The following is an 11,177-nucleotide window of genomic DNA, read 5'->3' as shown; positions in this document are numbered from 1 at the left end:
GGGTGGAGCCTCAATAGGACAGCCTGGAGGGGTAGAGCCCCAATAGGACAGCTCTGGAGGGGTGGAGCCCCAGTAGGACAGCTTTGGAGGGGCAGAGCCCCAATAGGACATTATTATACTGTCCCCAAAACAGGTGGAATGGATATCGGTTTCTTCTGAATTTGGCTTGGTAGTGAGACTTGCTTTGATCAAAGAGAATGAACTAGAATACATAAATGTTTGTATACTACAGCCTGACCTCTTGCATCTCTGGGGTCCTTAGACCCTGGTTTCTTAATCTTGGTACAACCTGAGGGAACTATCAAATGCATTTTTTAAAAAAAGTACCTGTGAAAGGCAAAATGAACTCCCCGTCCCTCCAAATATATCCAGATCCTAAGCTCAGAACCTGTAGATATATTACTCTGAACATCTAAACTTCTAAATTAAAGATTTTGAATTGAGATGTCAACTTGCTGAGTTTAGATCAATCACAGGAGATAGGAGTGTCAGAATCAATTACCAGTGTAGAACCGTCAACTCTCTCTCTGACTTCTTTAGTTTCTATTAGACTTATGACTTCCACAACTGTAAGGTAATAAATCCGTGTGGTTTTAAGCCACTATATTTGTGGTAATAAATTATAGCAGCAATATGAAACTAATATACCATGCAGGATCACCAAGTTGCCAGACAACTGGCCAAGTGACCACAGCCACGTGTCAGAAGCCAGTATAGATAAACTGTGCTGGCGCAGACCAGCAGAACAAATCAGGCCGTCCACAGGAAGCATGTGCTATAGTGATAAGCAGTTGTTTTTTATTATTGGGGTGATTTTGAGGTTTGATTTTTACATATTGGGGTGGTTTCATATACATGAGCAGCTACCTGACACATCTCTCCTTAAATTCAAAATAAAAAAGTAAAATACAAGAGAATTCAGTTACTTAAAAATAAATTTTCAGGCCAGTGACAAGGCTCAGCTAGTAAAGTTGCCTGTTACCAAGCTTGATGACCTCGGTTTGATTCCTGGGACCCACATGGAGAGAACCAACTCCTTCAAGTTACCCTCTAACCATACACATGTACTGTGGCATATGTATACACAGAGAGAGAGAGAGAGAGAGAGAGAGAGAGAGAGAGAGAGAGAGAGAGAAGGAGAGAGAAGGAGAGAGGGGGGAAATAAAAAAATTTAAAAAGTTTTCAACGTATGGACTCCTATGTGAACTCTATCTACATCTGAAATTATAAATGAAGGTTTTAGTTATTCTTTTCTAATGTACACTGACTACAGCTACTTGTATAACAATGGCAAAGACCCTACCAAAGAAATCTGAGCTTGCTTCTGTTTCTAATGAGCACATAGTTCTTTCCCTAGATAGCCTGTCTTGAGCACGTGACTCAAATCACATTTCAGCATCTACATGTTCTTTCTTTTCTTTATTAAATGAGTTAATTTATTTTTTCCAGTCCAATCCCAGTTTACCCTCCCTCTCCTCCCTCCCCTCAGCCTCTCCCCTCAAACTCTACTATCCCTCCCCCCCACTTCCCTTCCACTCCTCCTTTTTGCTCTTTAGAGATGTGCAGTCCTCCCATGCCAGCCTCCATACATCAAGTTGCAGTAATACTAGGCAGACAAGGCAGACGAGGCAGCCCACTAGGAGGGAAGGGTCCCAAAGGCAGGGAACAGAGTCAGTCACAGCCTCCGATCCCACTCTTAGGAGTAGTACGAGAAGACCAAGCTATGCAATTGTGACATATGTACAGAGGACCCAGCTCAGTCCCATGCAAAGTTAGGTCCCATGAGTCCAGGTGTGGAGCCCCAAAAATGTGAGCCTGTTTCCACATTGACCAAAGGTCGGAGAGTTGGGACTTACCTCTTGTTCCTTCTCGTTTCTACCTCAGGCAAAGGTCCCACCTAGATTTAGGTCAGAGAGCTCTGTTCTCTCAAGGTTTTTGTCAACAGGTGTGGCTAATAGCCAGCCCTTGTATTTCAGGGATCGAGAAGTAGATCTCAAACAAAAGTCTAGGGATCCAACTAAGTTCCAGTTCCCTTAAGGAGATAACTTTGAATTCTACCCTGGGAGTGGTTTGCCTACAGAATGTTTTTTGTCTAGGGTGTGAGCATGACTTGTTTTGTTCTAGCTACAGAATATTTAACTGTGGTGTAACCCATGACCTTCAATTGGTCTGGTCATTTCCTTGTATCTTGTTAATGCAGTTTTTTTGTCTTACTCCTACCTTTTGGGGTCAGGGGTATTTTAAGCAATTGGAAATTAAATGCTGGTGAATTTCAGTATTCGCTGGAACTCCCTTCTGATACTATCCTATATGTTTCTCAGTATTATTTTTTTTCATTCGTGTCTTTATATTCTTTACTAATATTTTCTAAATCTTTATGCCTCTATCCTGGTAAGAGGTATTTTTGTCAAGGTTGGTCCCCAACACAGAGGTTAGTTGATTCTATGGGTTTTCTTGTTGTGTCCTTCACCCCTTTGGCTCCCAGGATTCCCTGAGCTCTGCATAATGTTCTGCATCTGTTTCCACCAGTTGCTGGGTGAAGCCTCTCTGATGACATTTGGGCTAGGCAACAATCTATGAATATAGCAGAATATCATTAGAAATCATTTCACTGACTTTTTTTATTGTATGGTTCTATCATAAGTCTCTGAGCTATCCCATCTCTGGTTCCTGACCCTCCAGGCAATGGTAAGCATGAGCTCTCTCTCCTGGTATGGGTTTTAAACTGGACCAGTTACTAGATGGCTACTCTCATAATTTCTGTACCATTCTTATCCCAACACATCTCGCAGGCAGGGCAAACCATAGGTCAAAAGTTATGTAGCTGGGTTGGGTTCCCAGTCTCTCCCCTGGAATTCTTGCCTTGCTACAAGAAATGGCTGGTTCAGGCTCTGTGTCTCCTATTGTTGGGAGTCCTAGCTAGGGTCACCTTCATAGAATTCCATAGCAGTAGATTTTTAGTCCATCCCAGAGATGCCCAGATTCCAGTGTCTCTCCCAGTACTCTCTCCCTTCATCCTCCCTGCCACCTGATCCCTCCTGTTCACATGTTGATCCCCTATCCACCTGTGATATCTATTCATTTCCCGTTCACAGTGAGAGATGAGAACACTTACCTTATAGAACTATTTGGAGGCTGAGATTAGTTTACACAATTTTGTATTTACATGACATTCAGAAAATATTCAGTTCCATAAACCAAGTAGTGAAATGGGGGGGGGGAGGTTGATGGTTATACGGAAATTGGGAATTATAATTGTACAAGAGGTTACAATAACTATTATTTTCTGTTTGTATTGTCCCAGAAAATCTGTGCTTATGCTTTTTAACAGTGGCAATAAACCTGCGATGGAGATATTGTTAGTCACTATTTTGCATGAATCTATGTTGGAATTTCAGGGGTAAATAAGTCTAATTTGCCACACACAAGTAGTCAGTAACTCCAGGTCTCCCCAATCACATTCTCTGACTCCAAAGCCTTTATCATTTATATTTTTCTTTTTCTTTCTTTCTTTTTGCCTGATGGCCTGCAGATGGTTGTACTTAAACTCTTTGCAGAAAGGCAACTTTTCAAAGGCCAAACCCTGGGGCTGGTGAGATGTCTCAGTAGGGGAGAGCATTTGCTGCTCTTGCAGAGAACCTGAGTTCAGTTCTCAGAACCTACATAAGAGCTCACAAGAATCTGTAACTTCTCGTTGGCCTGGGATAAAACTGGACTCTCTGAACATAGCGGACAATGAGGACTACTGAGAACTCAAGAACAATGGCAATGGGTTTCTGATTCTACTGCACGCACTGGCTTTGTGGGAGCCTAGGCATTTTGGATGCTCAACTTGCTAGACCTGGATGGAGGTGGGGGTTCCTTGGACTTCCCACAGGACAGGGAACCCTGATTGCTTTTCGGGCTGAGGAGGGGGGTCTTAATTGGGGGAGGGGGAGGGAAATGGGAGGCGGTGGCGGGAAAGAGAAAGAAATCTTTAATAAATAAATAAATTAAAAAAAAGAAAAAAAAAGAATCTGTAACTTCAGTTCCAAGGGATGAGATGCCCTCTTCTGGATTCTGAGGGCAATCCATGCATGTAGTACATATACACACTAACAGGCTTACACACATACACATAAATAAAAATAAAAAAATTCAACATGGACACATCTAATTTCAGCAGGAATTCTATAGTTTATTGTCCTAAGAACCACTTTCAGAATCTCAGCATGGTTTGTCTGGATCTTCAGTATATAGCTTTCTTGCTTTTTCTTGTTTCCCTGTGCCCTGCTCAGACTATACTGACATCTACCACTGCGCTCAGTGTATCAGGTTCTTTGCACTTCTGGAATCTTGGTAATGGCAGGTCTCCTTCTTGGATGCTTTCTTCATGGTCTTGGATTAGATGACTCTCACATGTCCTTTGCTTCGGTTTAACTATTTTTTTTTTTGCCTCAAAATAAAGTTTAATTTTCATAAGTTGCACTGGTCATTACTTAGCTAACAGTAAGACACATACACGTATTAGAAGCAATCTAAGTAAGAGAGACATTAACCCAATCTAGCTCTGATTTCGTAAATCCTTTTTATGTTTTGCAGATTGTTAATAGAAAACCTCCTTACTGGCTATGGTTACTTTGAAACAAGTTCACATAAGGCAGATTTGCTTATAGGGAAGCTCCGTGGGCCAAGACCACAGCTTCTTTTGTGCTCCCCTCTGCTTAGGCTAAGTCATCTCGTTGGAATGTCGTGAGAGGACATTCAATCCTTTGTTAAGAGACTTGACCAACCTCAATTATTTTACCCTGCCTATGTCTGCTGAAAAATTCCAGGGAACAACAGACAGACTCACATGGGACTTTGGCTTGACTCAAATGAAACGCGTGTGGAATGTAAAAAGCAAAGATAGTTTGTCAGAGTGGTAAACTAAATGTCACAACTATGGAACATATTCATTTTATTATGAAGTTTGTCCTTACTTGAATGTCCTATGTATTGTGCAATCTATATACTAGGTGAACTTCTTTGGTTAGTGTGAAAAAGGATCTTGATGCTATAAATCAAAATTTTTGTTGCATAATATGTAGCTCACTTGAGTTCTACTAATGTAGTTTATCAATTTCCTACAATACATTAGTGTTAACTACCTCTGTTAGGTGTTATTTAGTTTGGATTCTCTAACTATCAATTCCATAATACCCTCACTGGGACCTTTAATTTCTTCTACCCTTTCCTTTTTCTACACCACTATAATAAATTTGTAGGCCTGAAATTTGGAATATACTTAGTAATCAACATGGTAAAATCAAGACTTTGACTGCATCCGCAGACTAGATGTATCAAATTTAGAATCTCCAAGGCTGGCAGGACTCTTGGTAGCGCCTTATATTCTTTCTATTTTATAATGGTTAACAGCTTTAACTTTTTCTCTCTTGGGAAATAACTTCGACATTGACAGGAAAATAAAGATCACCAGATGCAAACATTTTCCTTTGCTAGAGCATGAGAGTGCACATGGCGGCATCCGTCCTTTCCTGCGTGGAAAGGTGGTCAACATCTATCTCCAGGCTACACACTCTCTACGGATGGACCTTCCTTCAGATTTCTCTACTCATATTACCTACTAAACATCTCTACTGTGCATCCAATCGGCTTCCTAGAATTTAATTAGAAAACGTAATATTAAGTGAATTGTTAGTCTCAGAAAGAGGCAGATTGCGTAGTTTTCTCTCACCTGAGGGCCCTGGATGTTATGAGTGCATTATATCAAATATGCACTGACGTGAAAATAGAAGAGAATATAAAGAGAATCAATGAGAGGGGCAAGAAGGGGAGTGATAAGAGCGATTAAAATTTAACTTTCCAATCAAACAAATGGACCCATCTACATACACACACAATTATCTCATATTTCCTGACCAGGATTTTCTGTACATGAGATTATGAAAAAGCAAAACCAAAGCCAAAACAAAACAAAAACCTGCTGAGTAATGTAGGGATGCCAAAACAGCAGTTCTGAAAATATCTTCCAGAGGCCAGAAATGGCTAAAGAGGGTTCTGCTTCCTGAACCCTTGTGATGTCTTATCTTTGCCCTGAAGCTATGTGAGGACTTGACCAGAGCAGAGCCTTGGAATCTCCAGCTAGGCCAACTGGATGGACCAGCTAGGCCAACTGGATGGACCAGCCCATCCTGTCTTCCATGACTCACCCCAGTCTCAGCCCTAAACCTTTTAGAAAGTCCCAAATTAGTAGCTCGCTGATACCATGTTTCCTGGGATCCTACTGCACAAGAGCATGCTGTCTTTCTTTCTTGTAAACTCCCACTTAGGAATTTATAAGTTTCTTTCTAAAATTTACCCTGTGTGGTCTGTGAATTTAATTCTTTGAATTCATGAGGTAGGAACTCTGAAGGCCACTGACTTCAGAAGGTTGTGACAGTGTCTGCAATCTCAGCTTCTGAGTTAAATCCAAGGCCAGCACACGGAAAGGTCCTGTCACTCAAAGACATCTGAAAATTTCCCATGTCACCTTCAGTTACTTATGTTAGTTAGCATCAACATTATTGTAATAGTAAGTTACTTTAGACCAAATCCAGACTTTAGACAAAACCCCAGAAATTATCCACATTTTTCTGTCTTGCCCTTTGCTTAATTCAGGCTCAAATGTTTTGGTCTCTCTGAATCTCTCTGATCTCTGCTCAAAATTGCTTGATACCATTGGCTATTCTATATCTTTCTTTTATTTTAGCTTTCTCTTTAGTGACTACCTAAAGTTCTGTATAGTCATTTCTGTATATTCATTTCTTTTGTTCATTGTCTCCCCTCTCCATATATACATGAGAAAATTATTTCAGTAGAAAAATGACTTTCTTCTGGTGTTCAGTGATGGTGTAACTTTTTTTTTTCTTTTAGAAAGAAGTACTTAGCAAGTGTCATTGAAAAGAGAAAGTCATTTTTGCAAAAAAAAAAAAACAATTGAAGCATAGTCCTGAAATCTCATGTGCATGGAAATTTGATCTTATTCCTTATCAGTCTCCAAATACTATTCCATAGAGCAAACAGACCAGTTTTGGGATGGGCTAATTCTATGTCTACTGGTGGCTCTGTGAGGGGTGGGTTCATGCTCTTATTTCTTATTCCTCTTTCCTTTTCATTGGAATTTTCCTCTCCTTCTCTCTTTGCTCTTGCTTCCCCGGAGAGGCAGAGTGACTGAAAGGCTGGCAAGTTTTCCAGGGAAACCTGGCAAGTGTAATTCTTCCCATTCCCAGCTGTCGGCCTGTCTGCAGAGACTCTGCTCTGTAGACCGTGTGGAAACTTGCTGGAGAAGGCATTGGGCTGCCTTTCCCCATAGACTGAGTGGGTGAGAGCAGTTGCTTCACTTGAAGGTGTCTGTCTCCCCATTCCTCCAGTTGCTTACATTACTCTATTGAGTTCAGAGTTGGTTTAGAATGAAAGGGGAGAAAGTAAGTAGCCACCTAATAGTCTCCTCAACTGCCAGTGTCATCTTCCTCAAAGCCATACCATGACAGGTGCGTAGAAACTGTTTTTGCTAAAGAGCATAGAGTCATTTGGACCTTCAGACATCTACAAGCAGAAGAACACCTGATGCATTTCTACTCATGTTGCGACTCCTCAATGAGTATCCACCTACAAACTGGCGCTGCCTAACCTCGCTCATCCTCCTTCAGTGCACAAAGATAAGAGACTTAGTCCCAAACCTGCAGTTAACCTGTATTCCAGGAACAGCTCACCATCACAGGACAACCTCATCACTGAATGAATGCAATTGCATAGCATGAGGGGGCTGCACTTTGGAGCAGGAGTTATTATCTTATAGGAACAAGTCTATGACTCTCATGCAATGATGGTTCAGTAATTTGTTCTTACTGCCCCGTGGAACCAGAACTGTGATAATGAGCAAAGGGACCATACTTTGACTCAGACTGACTTGTGCATCTTATCCAAACTTTTCCTCTAAATAATGGGGCCATTAAACCCTTTCTTTGCTTGTTCACCTTTCTAATGAGTTACCTTCATTACAGCTCTTTCCTATGTTTTTCATCATGTCTTTTCTCCTTAATAGGTATCCAGTGCTGAGCCTAGTCTGTAGGTTCTTCTAGAGTAGGTTTTTGTCCAAAAGCTCTCAGAGCAGCTTCTATTCATAATTCTGTACACCAGTGAAAATTACCATTTCACAAGCATGCCGTGTTACCTGTGCTTGCTAGTTTCTGGGATTCCCTTGGGTCGAGATGTATTCTTAGAGTTGTTGGATTGTCCTGAAGAGACAACTGTATAGCCCTCCGCAATTATGTTCACCACATAGCATGCAGGGTGAATAGTTCAGCTAGAATTTCTGTGGTTACATCTATGGGTATCCTATTCTGAAGTGTGGATAACAAAATAAAGGGCACGCTACTATATAAAAATATAAAATTAAGACTAGAGACATTTAGAAGAGAAATCTAAATTTCTTCTTTGGAAAATCAGATTTTATATATCCTCATATGGATGTCTATTGTTTTCAAATCTTCACAAATTAAATTTGAATGAAAATCAATTCCCTTCAAACTGTCGAAATTTTTAAGAAATCATTATTAAAAATGGAATTAGACTCAGAATCCATAACAAATGAAAAACCTTTCTCTTTGGGGTTTTATGACTACATAAAATGCATTCTACAGCATTCACTTGGGGCTTTTAAATGTTACACTCTTTTATAGGCAATTCCAATCAGGATCACTGATTTACATGTAAGGGAAATGGTGAGTCATTACAGTTTAGAAGGATAATGTCTGGCACAGTTAAAAACGGAAACTCTAAAGTCTAGCCAGCTTCATTTTGTAAAGATTTGCTAACTACCAAGAATGAAGCATGGTGCTAAAACCTGGATGTATCCAAGTTAGTCAGAATCAATACCCGTGTTTCTATATTCTCCCCCCTTAAATTGGGGAAAAGATATATGAATTTAATTGGTTAAGTATGCACTTCTCTTCTGAGGCATGGTGATAGCTTGCCCAGGTATTGGCCAAATGGATCAGAGCTTTCAGAATTCTGGGGCTAACAAATCTTCTGAAGTATACAGGAATGGTCCAAATTACATGGTAAGCAAAACCCAAAGTACAACACAAATACCCTTGGAGAAGTCCAAGATCTATTATTTTGAAATGTGAACTTTAATCACCATAAATTAAAATCCCAGGGACTAGCAGTCACTAGGACCAGGTATAGAATGAGAATATGGTGAAAGAAATGGAGATTTTTGTCATCGCAGAGAGCAGGATGGCCAGCTGGAGACTCAGTCCTGGGGCTCCTGGCCATGAAAATTGTGGGTGTCATGTCTGAGTTAGAGCGACACCAGCAAACACCAGATCATCAGGGTGCAAAGAAAAGACACAGATTCTATGAAATCATATAAGTTAATTACTATTTTCAGAAGTCTCATCCTTGAAGCTTGGGACAGGGGAATTCTCCCAGAAGCAGCAGGCTGATGTAAAAGAGGGATTCAAGAAGAAGAATAAACATATTCACACACCATTGGATCACATCACAATCTTGTCTCTAGATCTGAGGGTAAAGCCCTATCTTCTGGACACATCAGAAATGAGGAAGAGGGGGCTTCCAAGGGCAAAACTGGAATATCGCTTCCACGTTTTAAAGGAGCTGGTTCTACAGCTGCAAAAGTTGTGGATGGAAAGTTGACACATCAAATGCAAACCAGAATGAGGATTATGAGAAAGAAATAAAAACAATTAAACAATACTGAATATGGAAAAACAAATAATTGGCAGCTGGAGGAAAGTTCAGGGCCAGGCAGACAGCAGTCATCATCTTGGTTCATCCATTTAGTATTTTTGTAGTCTCTGGTAAATAACAAAAAAACCAAAGGGTCAATGGTAAATCCAATATTATGGTCCATACCTAATAACTTCACTATCAAGGGTAGAAGATATTTCCAGCTTATAGATAGTTAGTTATTGTTGACTTCTGAGAGAATGAGCATTTCAGTTGTACATACTGGAAGCTAAAATGATGACTGGAGAGGAAATAAATTAATAAACACATCCTACCTCTGCTATTCTTCTGATAGAAGAGAGGCAATCAATAAGAGATGATATCTAGATGGCAACAGTAGGTGAAGCTAACTTCCACCTTCACAGGATAGAAAAGAACTGTGAAAGTAAGGATAATGGTTTAAAAAAAATTAAGCATGAAGGAAAGAATATAGAGAAAATATACAAAAAGACATAAATTAACAAGAAATCTAGCTGGGTGGTGGTGATATACAGCTTTAACCCCAGTTCTGGGAGGCAGAGACAGTGGATCTCTGAGTTTAAGGCCAGGCTGGTCTATAGAATGAGTTCCAGGACAGCCAGGGCTACACAGAGATATCATGTTTTGAAAACCAAAACCAACCAACCAGACAAACAAACCAAAAAACCCCAAACAGTTGATGTTTGGCAAGGAGATGATTATTTCTCCTACAAAGCTAAAGGCAGGAACAAGAAGCTGAGTAAAGCTAGCTATGGTGACAGACAGGTATCTGGAGTTCATCTACACTTGTGTCATGACTGAAACATTGGGCTTTTACTGTGCTCGGGTTTTCTACAGTCTCTCCTCCTAGAACACTTGCTACTTTTGATTACCATGAAGTCATTCTCTGTGGATTCTCACCCTGATATCAGTTTTGTAGATTTTTTCTTCTGGCTGCCTGCTACCTGGTGGTCCTTAGCAGGCTTCTCACCTTGACTTTTCTCTTCTCTTCCCACATGATACCTGAAGACTCTTCCAGTCTCGTGACCCCATTTGAATATTGGTAATCCCCAGGGAAAATTTCATGGTAAAATTCTCTGCTAAAACTTTGACAGCTGTGACTAATTGGCTAGCAGCTAGGCTATATAATTTTCATTCTCCCAATCTTAATGAAACTACACTATTCAGTTTTCCAGTATTTTAGCAAGTTAGGTAAGAGAAATCAGGTGGTTTGGTTTTGCTTTAACTTTGAGACAAATTTCAGGTAATACAAGATGTAGCTGGAGTTAGCCTTGAACTGACAACCCTCCTGGTTTCGTCCTTAAATGTTGGGATATAAAGTATGCACCACCATGATGGAGGAAGGTCATTGGTTAATTAAATAAAGAAGCTGCTTGCCCTGATAGGTTAAAACAGGAGGGAGGAGTAAACAGAGCAGAATGCTG

This window comes from Microtus ochrogaster, unplaced genomic scaffold (genome assembly GCF_000317375.1).
Source record: "Microtus ochrogaster isolate Prairie Vole_2 unplaced genomic scaffold, MicOch1.0 UNK19, whole genome shotgun sequence".
NCBI classification, from domain to species: domain Eukaryota; kingdom Metazoa; phylum Chordata; class Mammalia; order Rodentia; family Cricetidae; genus Microtus; species Microtus ochrogaster.
The sequence above is the reverse complement of the archived record's forward strand: the minus strand, read 5'-3'. Positions refer to the sequence as shown.